Raw genomic sequence first — 21,962 nt, 5'->3', positions numbered from 1 at the left:
AGTAGCAATAAAAATAGTTTTATGGTTGGGGGTCAGCACAACATGAGGAACTGTACTAAAGGGTCACAGTGTTAGGAAGGTTGAGAACTGCTGTATGGGAGTGCTAAAAACTGTTCTCTGTGATCAACTAGCATGCTCATGCTGACCTCTAGCTTTGCAAGGTCACACTCTGAGTCTCTAAGGCTCTTATTATGAAGGGTCCATATTTATTACATACTATCGGGGGGGGGGGGGGGGGAACCATTAGGTTATGTGCTGTTTTAATAATAATTAAAAAGTTGAAAATAATTCATTTGCTATGAATTTAAGAATATAACTACTGTATTCAATAATAAATCAAGAACAAAATGAACTGCAATAAAAGTTTAATGTATATTTGATCAGACCTAATTAACATTTAATATCTTTAAAACTTTTAATGGTATCCTTATTGTGTCATTCAGGAAGGTGCCTCTTGAGCAAGCAATTCAAGTCAAGAGAAGGAACTCCATGTTTTAAGAGAGAATTTTTCTATATTAATTTAATAAATATATCAGAAATTAAGTAACTAGTGTAAGGTTTTCATTGTCTGAATCGGTTCTGCAAACTACTAGAAAGCATAAACTCAGCATGGTGCACCAGGCAGTTTCCAAACAGCATTTCATTTGATTCTGGGCTGTGGATATGTGTACGAATGCATGTGTGCACTCGTGTGTTTACCATAAATTCCATTTGTTTCTTCCATTGGCAAAGTAAAGACATAAGTGATTGTGAGGAATTAAGAATTTCAACAATCTCCAAGTGTGCACATTAAAAGTAATTCATATCATTCCATATTAAGAGCAGGGAGGTTTGAAAATCTGATGTAAATATTGAAAGTCTGTGGAACTCTAGTATTGTATTACTCTTGGAAACAAAACTGAAGGATTTCTAGACAACCCAACAACAGGAATGTAACTGATCCACAGGAGGATGAAAATGAAACACAGAGCTGATTGCAAACATCTTTCTTCATTTTTCCTTTATGATGCCTACTCAAGTCCAATGACTCTAGAGTGTGTTAAATAATGAAACTCACTGGAGATAGGTTAAAATGTAAATAATCTCTTTTGAGTAAAACATCCTTTTTTTTTCAACTTCTATACCATGTCATTGGGTGATTACGTGACTCTTTTTCAGTTTATGTTTATTTTGTAGTACTTAAACTCCCAATAAATGAATTAACTAAAAGTTTTTACATAAGGTCTACCAATAGATGACATTTTTATTCTTATCCTCTAGAGACTGTAACAAATCTATTTAATAGTCATAATATTCCAAGGTAAGTATGATGAGATATATTTTTATTACACATTTTAAAAACAGGATTATATTTTTATTCACACGTCCCATGTGTCAGAATAGTTAACTGTTTAACACAAAGTCATGATTCCTCTGTACTGCACCAGCTCCTGTTGAGAACTAGCTGTTCATCCAAGTTTACAATTGTACGTTCTGCTCCCTTAACCAAAGTTGTTGAAATAGTGTGGAGTGAAGAGATACATGGCACCCTACCTGAAACAGCAGCTCTTCTTTGGTCACACTTTTTCCTTATCTGCCACCTAACACAGAGAATATGAAAGCTTAAAGGATGGAGAAGGGGCTAGTGAGATGGCCCAGCAGTTAAGAGCACTTGCTGTTCTTCCAAAGGGTATTCAGTGTCCTCCTCTGTGAAAATAATCACACACACACACACACACACACACACACACACACACACAAATAAAAACAATGGAGGAGACATATGACAGAAGTTGACAACAGGAATACATGTCAACCAAAAGCACTTGCATAAGACTGGTACTTTGGCATAAAACATTCACTTATATATAAGGAACCAAATTCATCCATGTTGTGCTTGAGTTGGTAATTTTGTCATATAGGATAATTTTAATTAGTATAGACATTAAGAATTTGAATGTGAGAAATGTCTTTCAGCTAGACATAGTGGATCACATTTGTAATCTCAGTATTTGGGAGCTGAAGACAGAGGTTCAGGATGTACAGGACTATACAATGCATTGAAGAACAGCTTAAGCTACAAGAAACTCTATCTCACAAAAAAGGGAGGGAAGGTGTAACAGAATTGTTACAAGTTCTTATTAATAAAATCAAACCCGAGGCCAGTTATTGGGGTGACTGCTGGAAGATCAGAGAGACAGAACAAGCCACAGCTACCTCACTTCACCAGTTCCTCAGCTGGTCTTGTTTCCTCAGACTGCAAGCTTCTGAGTCCTCATGGAATGAATCTCAGCTGAACTGTGTTGCTCCAAAGCCTAAAAGCTTAACCAGCCAAAATGCTTCTAGTTTCTGGTCTTCATGACTTATATCTTTCTACTTTCTGCCATCACTCCCTGGGATTAAAGGCGTGTGTCGCCATGCCTGGCTGTTTCCAATGTGGCCTTGAACTCACAGAGATCTGCCTGGTTCTGCCTCCTGAGTGCTGGGATTAAAGGCGTGTGCTACCACTGCCTATCCTCATGTTTACTATTGTGGCCATCCTGTTCTCTGACTCCAGATAAGTTTATTTCGGGGAACACACAATATTTTGGGGAACACAATACCACCACAAAAAGGAAAGAAAAGAAATACATAAGTATTTTACCTATGGGGTGCTGGCTTAGTAACCAGGCAGTAGACAATGAAGTCACTAATAGCAGAAGTAGAAAAGATGGATGACTGTATTATGAAATGGTTAAATATCTGGTCCACTGTCATCATTATGGACTGGTAGTCAAATCCAGACAATGAAAGTTACAGGCAAACACTGTCAACATCTACACACTGAATCTAGAGCCGTGCCACTCAAGGCAAGAAGTTAGAAAATGTCAACATGTACACAGCATGAATTGTGCACTATATTCTTCCACATTCATGCTGCAATGAATTTTACGCCTTACACAGCCTCAGTGTAATTACTGCTGCTTGCGTGAACGGTCTGTGTCTGGATTCACCAGCATCGTTATGCTGACCATCTCACTTTCCATGTCTCTGGTTACTTTATTTATGTCAGAAGCACTCCCTAAGTATTCCTGCTCAATTTCCTCACAGTGACTTCTCGCCTTTCGTTTGAGAATGCCATTATTTTGTCTGTGTTTTCCTATGGTTACAGAGTTGATAATAGAACCACTTCCTCTGGCATGGTAAAATATCTTTCCACTGGATTCTGGCTTCCATCATTTCTACTGAGTAATTAGCTGTCAGGCTTTGAAGATGAAGTGTCTTTTAGTTTTGCTCCTTTTAAGGTTTCTTATCTGTTTTTTTTTTTATTTTCATTTTCTCTATGTTATTCCAGGGTGTGATACTTTTATATTTATTCTGCTAGAATTTTTTTCTAGTAGAATCTTTGTCTAAATTGTGCTGCAGAATCTTTCATCCATTTATAAAAGTCTTCCTTATCATCTATTCCAATATTGCCTCTGGTTGATTGTGGTGGTGCACACCAGTGGGGTAGGCTGAAGAGACAGAAGCAGGAGGATCAGATGTTGCCTCTGATACATTTTCTCCCTCATTCTGGAACTTCAGATCATAATCATGTATTCCACATATCAGTTTTATTCTTTCTCTTTTGATGGTCCAGGCTGGATATTTTCTGTTGACTTTTTGTCTCCTGCTGCTTCTAACTATACAGTTCTTAGTTTCAGTCATAAATGCAATTGTTTATTCACTTCCACCCCTATAATAACATTCTTTAATTTCTATTTTTCCTGTTCTCTATTTCTTCAACTTATATGTTCAATTAAATTAATTATGATAATGTTTCCATCCGTTAATAACTAGATCACCTATAAATCTGTTTCTATTGTCCCTTTTTTCAGCTTTATTTCTGCCCATAAAATTATATCTCTTGACATGATTAGTAATATTTAATAAAAAGAGTAAATTGTGTATAAAAATATGCTAACTCCATCTAATTTGACTTCCTCCAGGTGAGCCTTTTATTGTTATTGCTTTCATCTATATGGTTGGCATACAGAGTTGAGAAGGGTAGTTATCATAATCTACTCAGGGATGAAGTAAGCATAGTATAGATTATGGCAACTGGCCTCAATGTTTCTATATGACATCAAGGGTGAATTTACTAGAAAGCTTCACAGTGATGGATATTGAAGAATATTCCCATATGTAAGATATAACAGTAGGCTAGATCATGTATGTATTTATAGACCAGTTTGAGAACTTTGTTGTTGGTGTTGGTGTTGTTTTCTAATTAAAATGGGCCATAGTGGTAGGGTTTGGGGCACAGAAAAGACATAACAACAAATGATGTTTCAAGTAGTTTGCTTGAATGTTTAAGTGTGAATGTAGTATGAGAAGTAACACTGGACCACAAATGAGACAGCATTATTGCTCCTTCAAAAAAATTCACCAAGGACTGAGAAGAATTTTATAGAAAGAATTCAAGAACCAAGATAGGGGATACAGTGCAAAACCCTGACTTCAGGGTGTGATATAGTTATTGTGCTCAAGGTCACAGCAGCTGTGATTACCTACACAAGATCTGCACAATAATACCAGTCAACAACTTGTCATGGAAAGTGGAGGGACTCTTGAGGCTCTGCCCTTCCCTGAAAACTTGTGCACAGTCATTCATTGATGGGGAAGGGAGAGACATTTTCTTCAGTGGTGTAGCCACTGGGAACATGCTCATATCTCTGTAAACAAATTTTCACCTATATACCTGTAAACAACTCTAGTGAAACTCATGAACTCAGAGAAAGGAAGGAAGGAAGGAAGGAAGGAAGGAAGGAAGGAAAGGAGGAAGAAAGGAAGGAAGGAAGGGAGGGAGGGAGGGAGGGAGGGAGGGAGGAAGAAAGGAAGGAAGGAAAGGAGGAAGGGAGGAAGGAAGAAGACATAAGCATTATAAGAGTAGACAGAGGGCTAGTTGGCAAGAGAAAGTGGGTTGGAGGGAGTTATAAAAAAAGAGTCCAACAGTGAGTGAATATAATAAAAATCCATTATGTCCATATATAAAAATATCATAATGAAATCCATTGTGCTAATAGTGAAAGTATTTTTCAAAAAAAAAAAATCAATGTAGAAGGTGACAGAAGCATGTAGATATCTCCAGCCATCTCCCTGTCAATAACAGGTAGTTCAAACAGAAGGGATTAGATGGTATATATACTCTTAATTACAGCAAAAAGTATTTCCTAATGCCTAGATGTGGGATAAAAGAGCAAAAGAGGGGCTAAGACTTGAACTCCAATTGTGGGCCTGAGTATACAGAAGAATTGTCATTATCGATTAATCTAGCAAGGACCTTTACATCACAGGCCTGTAACCTGGAAGTTCAGTTTGAGATTCACTAATATGGATACAGATAGGTACCAAAGTTTGATGTTCCGCTGAACAATCCTGATAGAAAATGAAATCTGTGTGTGAGATGAACTCAAATTGATCTACATAAAGCATGAAGAATGCCCTGAGTGCTGGAACCAAACTAAGAGCTATGTTTGCTAAGAGATCTTTTGTCTCCCAACATCCAACATCATTTGTTGTCATCTTGCCTGTGGAGCATCACCCACCTAAATTCTTATAAAGAGAATATGGGTTTTGTCGTAAGAAATAAGCTCATCAGTAATAAACTGAAAGGATGATACAACTTCCAATGCATATTTTTCATCTGTCAGTGAGATGTCTTAGCACACTCAGATTTCTGTCTGGGAAGATAAGTGGGTTTGACCAAGTTGGTCCAGCCGCGCTGACTTCTGTCATTCACATGCCTGTCTCTTCTTACTGTTACATCGTTTCTCCAGGCTACTTTTTTTTAAACATCACTCTGTGTCATCAGAAAGACAAAACAAAATGATGGTTTAACTTTTCATTTGTAGACAGAAAATAAGCCACTCAAGTAGAGACTGAGGAATGAAAAAAAAAAAAACAAAAAACAAAATAATAGATAACCTGTCACTGTTGAGAGCGAAGAGCTAAAGAACACTTACATGTGGGGCTGAGCACTTTGACAGCAGTGTTAAATGGGTTGCAGTACTTTAATATGTTTTCCAATTGTTTAAAAGAATTTTCATTTAAAGAAATGGGGGAACGGTGTACAATACTTCAGAGTCTATTTCAGAATGTATCAGTCCCCTGTTTCAAATGACTTGTTAACGAAAGATGAGGCATAAATCTTTTACCAGTTTGGGGATGCCTGGTTTAGAAGTGATGGGCATGGAAACTTATCACCTGTAAAACACATGGTTTTTACAAGTATAGATTTTACTCTGAAAATAAAAATAAAGCTATAGTTAAAAGTTTATAGTTAAAAGTTAAAACTATAGTACTTAAAGGATTAATAGACAGGTTTATGATTCATATTGCATAAAAAAGCCAAGTTCACCCTAAACCTAACCCACACATTATATGTAAAATCAAGTTCTGTCATCTCACTATAAAACTTTTTTTTTTCATATATGAATATAGGGCAGAAAAAAATTTGAAACAAAATTTAATGTGGAGGAAGAGTCACAAATAATATTCAGAGCTGTTACAAAGCAATTGGAGAATCCATCTCAAGAGATATGATTCAACAGTGATTTCTATCTTATGTCAAGAAGCAGAATATTATTTTGTTCAAAATTTAATTATATAGATTTTTAAGGAGCCTGCTTTCAAAATCTCTCCAAAATCTTACCATGTAAGACCCAAGGTCCATCCCCTGTGACACCAGTGACCAGCAGAACTATAAGCCCACCCTGCACTGATTGGAAACAGGTAAGGCCCCAACTCTGGACTGAGCAGATCAGGTCTCTAGCCCCTAGGCTTCAGGAGCACATTCTGTGCCACTCCCAATAGCCACGGGAGGCCCAGGGAGCAGGCAACTACCTCTTCTCCTGCCCCCTCACCAAACCAACCATCCCCTGCAGCACCAGTAACCACTGGAGCCATAAGCCCATGCTGCACCTATTGAGAATAGCTGCTCCCTGAGACAGAGCCCACTAACACCAATTGGCCTAAGAGCTGCTCCCTGAGACACAGAGTCCGCCAGCACCAATTGGACCAAGAGCCCCAATTAGAACAGGAGTATCAATTAGACCAAGAGAGGCTTCCTCAGACACAGACACCACTTGCACAGAGTGGAGGAAGAGATGGGTAGACACCAGTGCAAACATAGTGTCAACAACATAAATACCAACATCATCAGAACCTAGTGGTTCTATATTGGCAAGAAAGACCCGAACATCCCAACATAAAAGAAGCAGAAGAAATCGACCTTAAAAATTACTTTAAGAAGATGGTAGAAGTCTTTAAAGAGGAAATTAAAAACTCCCTTAAAGAAATTGAGGAAAACGACAAACAAAAAATTGGAAGAAATCAATAGATCTCTTAAAGAAGTCCAAAAAAAAAAAGCAATTACATGGGTGAAGGAAACAGTTCAAGATTTGAAAAATGAAATAGAGGCAATAAAAAAGACACAAACTGAGGGAATGCTGAAAATGGAAAATCTGAGTAAATGAACAGGAACTGTAGATGCAAGCATAACCAACAGAATGCAAGAGATGGAAGAGAGAATCGCTGGCATTGAAGGTAAGATAGAGGAAATAGATTCACCCATCAAAGAAAACACTAAAGCCAAGAAACTCATAACACAAAATGTCCAGGAAATTTGGGACACCATGAAAAGACCAAACCTAAGGATAATAGGGATAGAAGAAGGAGAAGAATATCAACTCAAAGGCACAGAAAATATATTTAACAAAATCATAAAAGAAAAACTTTCCATAAAGAATGAAATGCCTAAGAAGATACAAGAAGCTTACAGAATGCCAAATAGACCAGCTAAAAAAAAGTCCCCTTGCCACATAATAATCAAACCACTAAACATACAGAATAAAGAAAAATATTAAGAGCTGCGAAGGAAAAAGGTCAAGTAACATATAAAGGCAGAACCATCAGAATAACACCTGACTTCTCAGTGGAGACTCTGAAAGCCAGAAGGTCCTGGTCAGACATTAGGCAGACAATAAGAGGTCATGGATGCCAACAAGATAAACAAGCACTTATCCAAATTAACTAAAAGGCACAGAAAAAGCATCCAAATTAACAAAGTAAGAAATGAAAAGGGAGAGATAACAACAGACAATGAAGAAACCCAGAGAATCATCAGGTCATACTTCAAAAATCTCCACAAAATTGGAAAATCTGAAAGAAATGGACATTTTTCTGCATAGGTACAACATACCAAAGTAAAATCAAGACCAGATAAACTATTTAAATATACCAATAAGCCTAAGGAAAGAGAAACAATCATTAAAAGTCTCCCAACCAAAAAAAGCCCAGGACCAGATGGTTTCAGCACAGAATTCTACCAGATTTTCAAAGAAGAGCTAATTCTAATACTCCTCAAATTGTTCCACACAATAGAAACAGAAGGAACTTGACCAAATTCTTTTTATGAGGCTACAGTTACCCTGATACCCAAACCACACAAAGGTGCAACAAAGGAAAAGAATTACAGACCAATTTCCCTCATGAACATTGATGCAAAAATACTCAATAAAATATTGGCAAACTGAATCCGAGAATACATCAAAATAATTATCCACTGTGACCAAGTAGGCTTCATTTCAGAGATGCAAGGATGGTTCAACATATGAAAATCTGTCAATGAAATACACTATATAAACAAGCTAAAAGAAAAAAACCACATGGTCATCATCTCACTAGATGCTGAAAAAGCCTTTGACAAAATCCAAAACCCCTTCATGATAAAGCTTCTAAAGAGATCAGGAATACAAGGAACATACCTAAACATAATAAAGGTAATTTACAACAAGCTGACAGACAACATAAAATTAAATGGAGAGAAACTCAAAGCGAGTCCACTAAAATCAGAAACAAGACAAGGCTGCCCACTCTCCCCATATTTATTCAATATAGTACTTGAAGTTTTAGCTAGAGCACTAAGACAATAAAAGGAAATAAAAGAGATAGAAACTGGAAAGGAAGAAGTCAAACTTTCACTATTTGCAGACGATATCATAGTATACATAAGTGACCCCAAAAATTCTACCAGGGAACTCCTACAGCTGATAAATTTCTTCAGTAATGTGGCAGGATACAAGATTAACTAAAAAAGAGAAAATAGTAGCCCTCCTATATACAAATGATAAGTGGACTGAGAAAGAAATCAGAGAAACATTACCCTTTACAATAGCCACAAATAATATAAAATACCTTGGGTTAACATTGATATCATGATGGGAAAACATACAGAGACAGCCAAGCAAACTAGTGGAAAAGCATAAACTGTGGACCAATAGCTGTGGAGCCCCCATGGTACTGGACTAGGCCCTCTGGATAGGCTAGACAGTTGCTTAGTTTAAACTGTTTAGGGGATCCCTAAAACCCTAGGCAGTGGTATTGGGATCCGTTCCTGGTACATGAGCTGGCTTTTTGGAACCCTATGGTGCCTATGGTGGGACATCTTGTGCAGCCTTGGTGCAGGGAGGAGGGGTTTGGACTTGCCTCAACTGAATGTACCAGGCTCTGCTGACTCCCTATGGGAGACCTTGCCTTGGAAGAGGTTCCAATGGGGAATGGGTTGGGGGAGAAGGCTGGGGGGGGGAGGCAGGAGGAGGGAGGAGAGGGGGAATCTGTGGTTGGTATGTAAAATGAATAGGACATTTCTTAATAATAAAAAATAATAAATAAGTGCCACAACACACCTGGTATCCATCATAAGCCTATTTCAAACCTTTTGGTACTTCTGAATTGCTAATAAAACTTCTTTGTTTTTGTTTCAAAATAAAAAGACCCCAGATCCATTCTAATTGCTTTGGCCACACATTTTTTTCTTCTTCTGAGCATAGCAGCCTAGATGAGGCTCTTAAAAATCTGGAATCATATCTCTCCTCTGCTTTCATGTTTCCATTCAGTCGATTGGCTCTCACCCCTGACCCCTTTATGACTCTAGGCATAAGCTATTCATACACTGAAGACCAACAATACATTGTGCCAGAGCCAAGTCTGTCACATTTAAAAAACTATTAGTTTAAAGTAAGGGCAAATGGGAAGAGATGGGAAAAGGCTCTGCACTTTCCCCATTTGATACAAATTTACACGAGTCTCCTCTCCTCTTTGCCAAGGTGCAAGACTAATCATCCAAAGCAACTATGGATACCTTTGCTGTGGCCTCAATGTGTACATGCCCTAAAATTTGTAGGTTGAAACCTGATCCTTAATATAAGATGGCATTCATAGGTGTTGCTTTTGGAAGATGACTGAGTCATGAATGTGAACCCTCTTAGATGGGATTTATGGGTATAAATGTAAACAAAGAGATGTGAGGTTTTTTTTCTTTCCACCAGGTGAGGCACACATCATTATAGACCAAAAAGATGGCCTTGCCAAACACTGGGGCTGACAGTGCCTTTCTACTGAGTTCTGTAGCCTCAAGAAATGTGAACCCATTTCTATTGTTTATAGCCACTTTATCTGTTACACAGCTCACACAAACCGTAACACCTCAGGACCCTCCTCAGTTCACAGACTTCATGAGAGGCATCTGTGTATATCTCAGGAGCTGGATTTTGTCTACCTTTTCTTATATGTTTTTCTTCATCTACTCTCTACCGAGAAAAATTTAAGGACTTCTTTTTCCCTTTGTCTCACCTCTTCTCTGAAAATGTATGGCTTTTACTGAAGATGCTGTATATGAAGAAAGTCCAAGCCACCTCTTTAACAGTTATTCATAACATAATACACACTGATAAACTAGCCTTCCCATGAAAAAAAGTAACAAAGCAATTTTCTGAAAAAAAAATGGTAGGATAAAAACTGCAATATCTTCTTCTTTTTTTAGGTTACATGTCTCAAGTTTGAAATCTGTCTCATATCTCCACCTATAAAGGGTCCAAGTAATATGGAAGGCATTAACTGGTAATGAGTGATATTGCTCTGTATGCTGAGAATGTGTTGCTCTGATTGGTTGATAAATAAGATGCTGATTGGCCAGTAGCCAGACAGGAAGTAGAGCAGACAAGGAGAATTCTGGGAAGAGGAAGGTTGAGTGAGGGATGCCAGCCCACCGTCCAGGGAGCAGGATGTAATGGGATACAATTCCATAAAGCCATGGAATATGTGGCAACATATAGATGAACAGAAATGAACTGAGTTTAAGTGTAAGAGCTAGGCAGTGGGGGGCCTGAGCTAATGGCTGAGCAGTTTTAACTAACGTAAGCTTCTGTGTGTTTACTTGGGTCTGAGCAGCTGTGGCCGGGTGGGACACAGGAAAACTTCCAGCTACAAACCAGAAATGGGATTTACATTGAATAAAACGCAAGCTGGGTGGAGGACTCATCTCCCAAGTGCTATTTCCTTCCATTGGAAAAGTCAAAGGGGATCTCATCCTCCAGGAGCCAGTGTTCTTCCTTTGCTTTAGGATAAATGCATGACTTCTGTGTTCAGCTCACACGTGCATTAAAAGAGAAAACAATTACTGAAAATATCACACGAAGGGGGAATCCATTAAAAGACGGAGAAAGGGGCTGGGAGAGGAAGAAGGAGGAAATAAAAGATTAGAGGCTAAAGTAGCAGAAGAAGCGGAGGTAAACAAAAGATGAGAAGGGAAACCAAGACAGGAAACATGAAGTACAGTCCTCGACTCTTCAGCTCTCATGTCGCTATTCTCTTGCATCAAAGTAAACAAATTGATAAATGTGTTGTTTTGGACATCCTCCTTTGGTTTTCCAAAAACAGCATTGAAGTTTTCCACCCAAGCTCTTCAGGTCCTATATTCCATTTCTGTGAGACAGGGTGGTGATTGTGGGCAACGCCTCACTTCTGGCCACCTGCCTTTCTTTGTGGGACATTTGGGGGCTCAGTGAAAGCTCTTGATTTGAGGAACCAAGTGCAGCTCCAGAGGGATTTGAAAATGAGCCAAGAAGCCTTCCTCTGGCATGAAGATTGCAGTGGACTCTGACCTCTCACTTGTAATTGACTGATACTGGAAGCGGGCTTCTTCTCAGTCCTTAGGATTAGGGAGTGGGCCAAAAGCCAAAGGAACAGAGAGGGATCAAAGGGTAGTTTCAACTGAGCTTCTATTTTGAAAAGACATCACAAAGTATGTTGTATCCTTCTTTTAGAGTCCATGCTCATTCCGTCACGTATTTAACAGGTACACAGATGTTTCCACTTCACCTAAAATTGTTCAATTTGAGATCACAATAGCAACAAAGACCACAATCAAAGCCAAGATTTTTTTTTTTTTTTGCAAAGAGATAGGAGAATGCAAAATTGGAAAAAAAAAATGGTGTTTTATTTTCTAGCATAATGGGATGCTGTAATGCATGTTTTACTGCATTGGAAATGTTTACATTTAGATTTATTTGAATAGAGCCACGGTCTTCTTTATAAAGGAAAATTAAGCCAAATAAAGGATCTTTCTCTAAATTTCTTTATGACTTATTTTTGTAGTGCTGTGACATAATATTCTTTGAAAGCACTAGCTAGATTTATTAACCTGGTCATTGAAAGAAAATATAAGTTTCAGAAGGTTGGTCTTTAGTACCGACAAGAAATGATATGAATATATATGTATTACTAAAATATTACTTTTTTAGACAAAAATAATAAATTACTAATATATCAACTTACAGTAAACACAGTTGCATTTATATTTTGTGGAGAAGAAACATTGCAGTCTACCAACTAGAAGAAAAATACTGATTAAGTTTGCTGAAATATAAAGCCTTCGCCCTAAATCACACTACCATACATAAACAAGAAAGAACTGGTCAAACGACCAATACTGAGGCAGGAGTGAGAGGTCTTTAGGCAGTAAAGGAAAAAAGGCCCACGATAAAACTACAATTATGACCACATAAATGTGAAAACAAAGAAAGCAAAGTTTAATTAGCAGCCAACAAGACACAAGCCAAGGTCAGAGCCCAGCCACACCTACAAAGTCAACAACCGGCAACAGCAATCAAGGTCAGCAGCTAACAAAGGAGAAGTAAGAGATGAAGAACAGTGGGGGCAGGGCTTCAACACCTGACCACCTTCCTAACTGCAAGCAGTGCATGAAAGGATGTGATGGTCTCTCTGACTCAACTAGGAAGATCTGTGCAGAGCGTATGATGTTCTGATCTCATTGGCTCAGGGTATGATCCTCTTCTCTTCTCATTGGTTCAATCCACAGTATGCAGAGAAAATTCACCAATCTCAAGAGAAATGACCCCAGTGTTTGTCCAGTTTCTGCTGTAAGTCCTATGGAACATCCCTAAGCAAGTAGCTGGACAGCTGTTTTGTCCCCTCTCTTAGGACACCCCACTCTCAGGAATTTCTCTCACTTTTCCTGAATTCCTCACTCTTTCTTAATTTCTTCCTTTTCCTTATATCTCACTTTTCCTTAATTTTCTTTTGCTTAATCTACTTTTGCTTTGCTTACCTCTGTGTACATTCTTGTTTTTAACTATCACCCTGAAACAGTGCACCAAAGAAGCACTATCTCAGGTTAGATTTGGGTGACTTTTTGGTCTCATACTTGTATTCTGAGTCAAGCACATCTTGGCTGACAATTGCCCTGTAACTTTTTAAGATCTACAACACTGTGAAATAAGTTACCTTCACATTTCCTATTCTAAAAATCCTAGCTGGTGTCTACTGCATCCTGAATACTATCCACAATTCTTCTGCTCAGGGAGCCATATTGGATAAGCTCTTCAGCCAGAATAAATTCTTGTTTAAAGTCTGCAAAGTCAAAGTAGATACAAAATAAAGGAACATAGTCACCTAATGCCTGTAATCTGTATTACAAAAGGCCTGGCCACATCTTCACCCATATAGCACACATTTTTCAATCATGGACAGTTAAAGCACTCATACACATAAAATGAATAAATAAATAAATAAAACTTTAAAATATAAGGGACAATTGACCCAACAATTTAGAACATTTTCTGTTCTTGCTGAGGATTGAGGTTCAGTTCCCAGCACACACATGGTGGCTTGCAACTATGTATAACTACAATATGCTAGCACCAAGCATGCAGGTAGTACATGTTAAAGGCAAAACACTGGTGCACATAAAATGAACAAATGAATGAATGAATCAATCAATCTAAAACTGAAGATAAAAGGACTGTGAGGAAATTTAATTCAGAAGGGGAGTATTTCAAGTTAAAATACTGTTAAGAGTACTGTAACTATTCAAAAGTAATCAGAAAGCTACAGTCCTGTCTTGTAAGAAGAACTGTAACTAGGTAATCTTGTCCAAGTCTAAGCCCTCTGAAGACAGCTATTTAATCTAAAAAGTGCAACTTGAAGCTCTCCTGTAGGGAGTGAGTGAAGTCCTTTCTCCATTGGTCCTCCATGTCAAGAACCAAAGCCTCAGCCCCATATGAGTGATAAAGCCTTCTCCTCTGGTGATACTCAAGGGATGGCAAAGGCTTCCTCTAGTCTGAGTGGAAATGTTGACAGTGTGTGCAGAAATTGTCCACCATAGCTTTTGCATACCCCCACACCCAATTATTTACTGCCAAAAGACTGCTCTTCTAGAGACTACTTCTACTAAAATTAGCTCAACTGGTCTACTAAGATTAGCTGTAGATAATACTCTGCCTCCTTGTTTATATGTCTGTAATAACTGTAAGTATGCTTCCTGTCCCAACCACCCAGTCCCAAATAACTGATTCAGAGGCTGAATAATAATTAATTATAAATATTTGGCTGATAGCTTAGGCTTATTACTAACTAGCTCTTACATTTTATGTTAACCTATATTCTTTATTTATACTCTGCCACCTGGTGATACCTTTATTCTCATGTCCCTTTGTTTCCTGCTCCCTCTGTACCTGCTGGTGACTCCTAACTCTGCCCTCTTTCCCATCATTCTCAGTTTGACTTTCCCACCTCACTTTCTGCCCAGCTACCAACCTGTCAGTTTTTTATTAACCAATGAGAGCAATATATATTCATAGTGTAGAAAAGGGTTGTTCATAGGAAACAACTCCACCTCCTTGTTCACTATATACAATAACCTCGCCTATCTGTTCAACTATATATAATAAACACTCCGAGCTTCTCCGTCGGAGAACCAGTCCATCCAATCCCAACTTCCTGTTTGTCCACCTGTTTGTTCTTTATGCATTATTTTGATGCCCCACTTAGGACAACCACCGGAGCTATGTAGGATGCAGCATTCCCCACCAAACAAAATGCACAAAGAAATTTCAGTTTCTACCAATCCAAGGAATGAACTTTCAAAAACAACTCTGCCTGGCACCAAAGGAGCGCCAAATAGTTTTCTCTTTCAAAATGGGAAGTCTGGGTGGCTGTAGCTAAGTTGATAGAATGTTTGTAGGTATCAATTTTTTACTTCTTGCAAGTTTTAGGTTAAGAATTTTTATTTTGTTCCTGCTACACCACCTTGGACCCCACTGCTGGTGGCCTGAGGAAATTTCTTCAATGATGTGATTTTTTTTTTCTTTTTCTATATAGTATCTATAGAGACTCAAAAATAAAAATTTTAAAAAGCCATTTTATGGCAATGAGAACTTTTAATCAGAGCCTCCTTGTTCTCAGATATTTTTAAAAAGATAACTGTAAGTCCTCAGTAGATTGCTCTGGTTCTTTTTTGCAGAGATATACTCCTAGCAGTAGAGATATGTGCCTACCAAAATTGAGCTGAATTTCCTGAACTGTTTATGCTAGCTGTACTTCTTACTACAATTATGTAATTAAATTAAATGGTATGCAAATTGATGAAATGTGATTGATGGTGGATTTGCTGTGTAAACTAAGTTAAATGCTTTGAAGACTTCCACAAATGTTAATGTCTAACATACTCACTGTTGTGTGACAAGCAAGGAAAGTTAAATATTGACAAGGGTCTTAGAAATAAAATCTAGAAGTTATACTCAGTCTTTTTTTTTTCACAAGTGCATGGACTTCTATACTAAATTTAAAGAAACTAAAACTGGAAATCATAAAGTACATCGTGAATGTGTTTATATAAGGAAGAAAATGTAGTGCTTTTCTCAGCAGACATCAAAGTAATGCTCTTGGATCACCATCAAAGCTTGGGCAAATGAGTGCAAATTCATTGGTTTTAACTTAAAGTGAAATGTTAATGCGTGCATTGACAAAGACTCTCTCCTTTAGCCCAAAACTTTGGACTGGTGCCACTGAGACCTTTACTTGACTGAACCCAGTCTTGGGCGTCCCTTCTTCTCCTTGTAGAATTTTATTTGAACAAGAATTCCACCATTAACTTAAGCAAAAATCCTTTATTCGTGGCATCTGACTCCCTTTGTGCGTTTGCCCCCCCATCCTTAGCAATCATCCACCAAGTTACTACATGTCATTATCCATGGTGTTTCCTCTTAGGAATTTTCCATACAATCGGTGAGAGCAAGAGGTAGAAACTGGTCAGGCAGATTTGGGGTAAGGAACTGTGGTAATAAATAGATTTCCCTTGCCTTAAAGCTGGAAATATCTCTAGACCTGTGGGTAGCTCTGTCCTTACTGAAGTCTCAGAGAGTAAGGTTTCAGGCAAAACGTTCTTGCTTCTGACAGAACACGGGGTTTCCAGAAATGGGAGAGGGCTGGTTTCTCCTTATCTCTCTTGCTTACGTGAGAGCCCTTTCCTAAAATCTATCCATGAAGAAGTGACATAAGGTGAGAGGAGGTACCTGGACACCCCTGGTTCAGTCTATTGGACTGACCAGTTCAACTCCCTTCCTGTGCCTCACCTCAGTTTCTGCCTCCAGACCTTTAAAAAGCCCTAGACTAGCAGTTTGGTACCATTTCCTGGGACAACATACTCCAAGAAAGCTTCGCCTTCTTCCTTGTAAGCTCTCAGCCATGATTCTAGAATAATATTCCTTCCTGAAATCCCCATCGCATTGTCCCTGATTTCATTCTTTGAATTCATAAAACAATAACACAGAGGTCACTGACTCTGCAGAATTCTGTGTGACACTGAGCATCTGTTAAAGCCCCCCGAGGCTACAGAGAAGCCTCCATTGAATCCAAAGACACCGGTATTTTCTCACATTCCTGGGCTCATAGTCCTCACCACTTCTTGACTATAAATCTTCACTGGTCCTTATTCAAGGTCAGACCTGGCTCCAGTCTCTTTCCTGAATGCAGGACCCAGCTGTAGTCCCAAGCTTAGCGATCCTCTGTGGGCAACATCTGCCATGCCATCTTTAGCAAACGTCTCATCTGTTCCTTCCCTGTAGCTCAGTTTTATTTTTAAAATTTGATTTATGTAATTTTTGTTGGGACAAGGTTCCCTGTATCCCAGGCTTGCCTCAAACCTTTAAGTAGCTAAGGATTATCTTGAAGTACTGATCCTCCTGCCTCCATCTCCCAAGTCCTTGGGATACAAATATACACACCACATAGAGTTTAGGAGTTACTGGGGACTGAACCTGGAGATTCTGCATGCTAGGTAAACACTACCAACTAAACCATGTCACCAGCCCTGATAGCTCACTTCAAGCAACTGTTTTAACTAAGTACTAGTTGTGAATTTGTAGTAGGGATTTGTTTTGTTTTGTTTTTCGAGACAGGAGTCTTACTGGGTAGCCCTCGCTGACAGGGCTTCTAACTCGCTGAGATCCACTTTTCTCTGCCTCCCTATTCCTTTTACTTGGGATGGGCCACTATGCCCAGCCCAAGTACAACGAATATTATTTCATAATGTATAGAACATGTAACCTAGTGTTATTATAAAAGGTTTTTTTTAATGATTTCATATTCTTGAGTAGGGTCTCTAAATTTGTTAGTTCCAGTAGATGTTGGGGTAGAGTATTTTAGTGCTCACTTGGTGTTTATTCAAGACAAACTATTAATATCCCCCTTCTGTGGAAGCATTAGCTTTGATGAAAACATTGTTTATGTAAATATCTGTCTCAGACAACCAAAGTTTCCAAGGAAACATGCTTTGAATACAACAGAATATGCAAATGAAAACCTCTTTTTTCTGTATAAATTGCCTCTAAGTAATAGACAAAGCCTGAAACAATAAGCCAATTCAGAGATAAAAAGAACCAACCACCGGCCTTTTTCAATAACCATGAAAATCATTCTCTGTTGCTGTGTGCATTGTAGCACCCAGTATCAATATTTGCCTATTGTCAACGGGGGAGAGATTAAAAATGAGTTCGCTTAAATGCTCTCGAATGTGCACCATGGTGTCTTGGCCTCTGAATGATATCTATTTAGCTCGTTGATTATTGAGATTAAATTGCTTTGTAGAACAGCTCAAGTTTTTAGTCTTCTCTTTATAACAAAAATCAATGTGGCTCCCCAGCTGAACGAAAACAAACACCAGAATCAGAAAACTGGTGAGATGATGTCTGGGTAAAGGGCTTCAGAGTTCCATCCCCAGAATTCATATAAAGGTGGAGAGAGAGAGAACCACTCCCCACACTTGCCTGCCAACTTTCCACAAGCCCTGTGGCACACACACAGTAATAATAAATAAATCATTTTTAAGATGGGAGCAAATAGGAAATAAGACAGTTCTTACAAATTGGGGGATTATATGTTAGATTTGTATCCAGAATACATTTAAGATGACTTAGCATTTTACACACTAAATAATTATTTTAGCACCTTGCAAAAAGACAAGGAAGAGAAAAATAATAGCATAAGACACATGGCATTTGATCCCTAATAACTGCACTTCCAAACATTTGATCTGTTATTCTTCTTTTTAAATTCTAAAGTTAAGCCAACAGTTCTTTCTACCTTTATGTCATCCAGATGTGTCACACGTTCACACTTTCTTTGTTGTTGCAAATGTTTGCCCTGGTTTTACAGTTAAAATGACCACCAGGTAACATCCATTAGAAGAAAAAGTTAAAGAGTTAAAGTTGTACCTGTGTTTGCTCCAATTGTCTAGTTACCCAGATGACACCAGAAACAAAGCTATTTTCTTTTTATCGACCTACACTGTTTTCAAAGAAATACAAGAAGGACCAAAAGAAAGCGACCTATCAGTCGACATGGGAAAACGTAAATGGCATTGCTGGATCCCCAGCTCCTTTTACAAGATAATAGTTCTTCTCTTGTTTTGTTTTTGTTTATTGAGAAAGATTTCCGTAGCCCAGGCTGGCCCTAAACTTGCCATGTAGCAGAAATTGACCTGAACCCTAATATAACTGCTTTCACCTCCCAAATTCTGGCACTGAGGGTGAGCACCATAGGTCTTCTCCTAAGGGGCTCACAAATCTTTCAGTATACACACAAAAAAAATAAATAACGAAAACTGCAAGTTATATATTTCACAAAGTTTACTTGAGGAAAAAAATTCTAAAAGCAGGCATCACTCAGACTAAAAATGCCTTACTCTACCATGCATGTTGATCATGTATGTAGCTGGAGAATGGAAGGACATTAAAACACACATACACACACACACACACACACACACACACACACACACACACACACGTGCGCGCGCATGCACGCGCACGCGCGCGATCACATATAGTTAACATTTATCCTATATGAGTGTATTCTGATCTGTTGAGAGTCTGTGACTGGATAAAATTTCAAGGCTATGACTGGCTGACCTCTGGCCATCATGTGTATACACATGTGCTCACATAGCTGTATCAGCACATACATGACCACATGCAAAAGAATGTAACAACAAGAAGCAGTAGAGGAGAGTAGAAGTCAGGAAAAGAAGAGAGAAAAAGAGGTGAAAATTGTAAATGCATAAAAATATAGAATACTGGGCAGTGGTGGCTCACACCTTTAATCCCAGCACTTGGAATACAGAGGCAGGCAGATCTGTGAGTTTGAGGCCAGCCTGGTCTGAAGAGCAAGTTCCAGGACAGCCAAGGCTCAAAAAAAATGAGCTAGAATTTTTTTAAAATTTTTTCTTCTTTTTTTATTTATTATATTTGTGTTTTAATTTTACACATCAGCCATGGGTTCCCCTATCCTCCCACCTCCTGCCCCCATCCCTACCTTCCCCCCATCCCCTCCCCTCCATTTCCATCTCCTCCAGGGCCAAGACTCCCCTGGGGATTCAATAGCCTCACAACCAAAAATATAAAAGCTAGAATTTTTTAAAGCAAGATATGTTAAGGATTTTCAAGACAACATGAAACATGGCTACCGTTAAAAAACTAAGAATAAAAGAGACTGTTTAATTATCCCCAAACTTAAAAAGAATGTGATTTAAATAAAATGTGGTATATATGATTGTTAGAAAAAAATGGAAACATGAAATAAGTTAAATGCATTTTTTTCAAAGAACTTTCTGTGTCATAAAAGTAGAGGTATCAACTTCTTGGCTAAAATAACAAGATGAGGAACATCACAGATTACTCATTGGAGAATCATGCTAAAACTTTTACTGTTGCTTAGTAGGAAACATAAATATTACGAAGTACAGATTTGAATGAATATTTACTATTTATGCTAAATGAAACAGAAGAGAATGTTCACCTACCAAATCCCTAGGTTGGGGGAGGGGTGGTATAAACGAATGTGGCAGTTATATTCAAGTAGTATAAGTATTTTATCTTGGATAAAAACATGCGGAAAGTTTAAAGACAAAGGAGTTGAAAAGATATGTCTAGTGATAGAAGAAGCTGGAGCAATGTTGACACGCTTGTTAGAGGAAACAAAGCCTCATTTAAAAATACAGTTGAATAAAGAAGGTCACCACGTAATCTCCTAAGAAGTGGCCTTACAAGAAATAAAAAAATGAATGTGTATGAACTTAATAACTCAGGGTTGAAATACAAAATGCAAGATTGCTTGAATTTTAAGGAGAAATTTTTGAAATCTATTAATATGGTGAATTGTTTAGCAGATTTCTGTCAGAAATATACAAATACAAAAGAAAGTAAGACAAATAAAAGGATATTGATAAACCTATTAAGGACTAAATATAAGTAGCCAAGCACTCAGATGCTTTTTCTGTAACTAATCCTTTTTTTCTTCCAAACAGAACATTCATGAGTAAACAAAAACTAAGAAACTAGAACTGGATGAAATTATGATAGCCTGAAAATGATATCTTCCAAAACTTCATAGGAGTGATGAAGAAAGACAGTGAATTCCAAAACAACAGGCCAGCAGGCTACCACGGGCGCAGCTTCATTTCCAGAAGGTAAAAACAACTAACGATTCTAGAAATAGTCACAGAAAAGATAAACTAGCTATATTTTCAGAAAACATAGTTGTTTAACTAGGAAATCAAAGGCAATCTACAATTATACTGTTTTAATAATAATAATAGTAGTAGTAGTTGTTGTTGTTGTAATAATAATAGACCTTGAAATAAAATGTCAGGCATAGTTTTACATGCCTTTAATCTCAGCATCTAAGAGGCAGGAGGATTGTGGGTTTCAGGTCAGCCTGGGCAACTTGATTGAAACCCTGTCTCAAAAAATAATTTGTGTGTGTGTGTGTGTGTGTGTGTGTGTGTGTGTGTGTGTAAAATATTCCTATATATCTTTATTCTTCCATTATGAAACACAATGGAAAATAAGATTCAGTAACAAAAAAATGTAATGTATAATTTTAATGTAATTCAAGAAAAAAATCATAGCAATACCCTAGGAAACTTGATTCTTTTTCTAAACATCCATGTAGAAAAGCAATTATTTAGCCAATAGATAGGAAACTTCCAAGTGACATCACCCTATTACTGTTTTAAAAACCTGTAGAAGCTATGCTGATATAATTTGAGTGCAGATATAAATAGAAAATATACAGCCAGTATAGTAGAATATTATTTTAAAGTGTGTTACTTCTGTTTATGTTACATTTGTTTAACTCTGTGAAGCTGTGTTACTTTTCCGTTCTAAAACACTTGATGGTATAATAGAAAACTGAACAGCCAATGACAAGGCAGGAGAAAAGAATATGTGGGGTTGACAGACAGAAAGAATGTATTAAGGGAAAAATATGGGAGGGAAAGGAAAGAAGGAACAAGAGAAGGAGGAAGAGAACAACAGGGACCAGGC

The sequence above is a fragment of the Onychomys torridus genome, chromosome 19 (genome assembly GCF_903995425.1).
Source record: "Onychomys torridus chromosome 19, mOncTor1.1, whole genome shotgun sequence".
NCBI classification, from domain to species: Eukaryota; Metazoa; Chordata; class Mammalia; order Rodentia; family Cricetidae; genus Onychomys; species Onychomys torridus.
The sequence above is the reverse complement of the archived record's forward strand: the minus strand, read 5'-3'. Positions refer to the sequence as shown.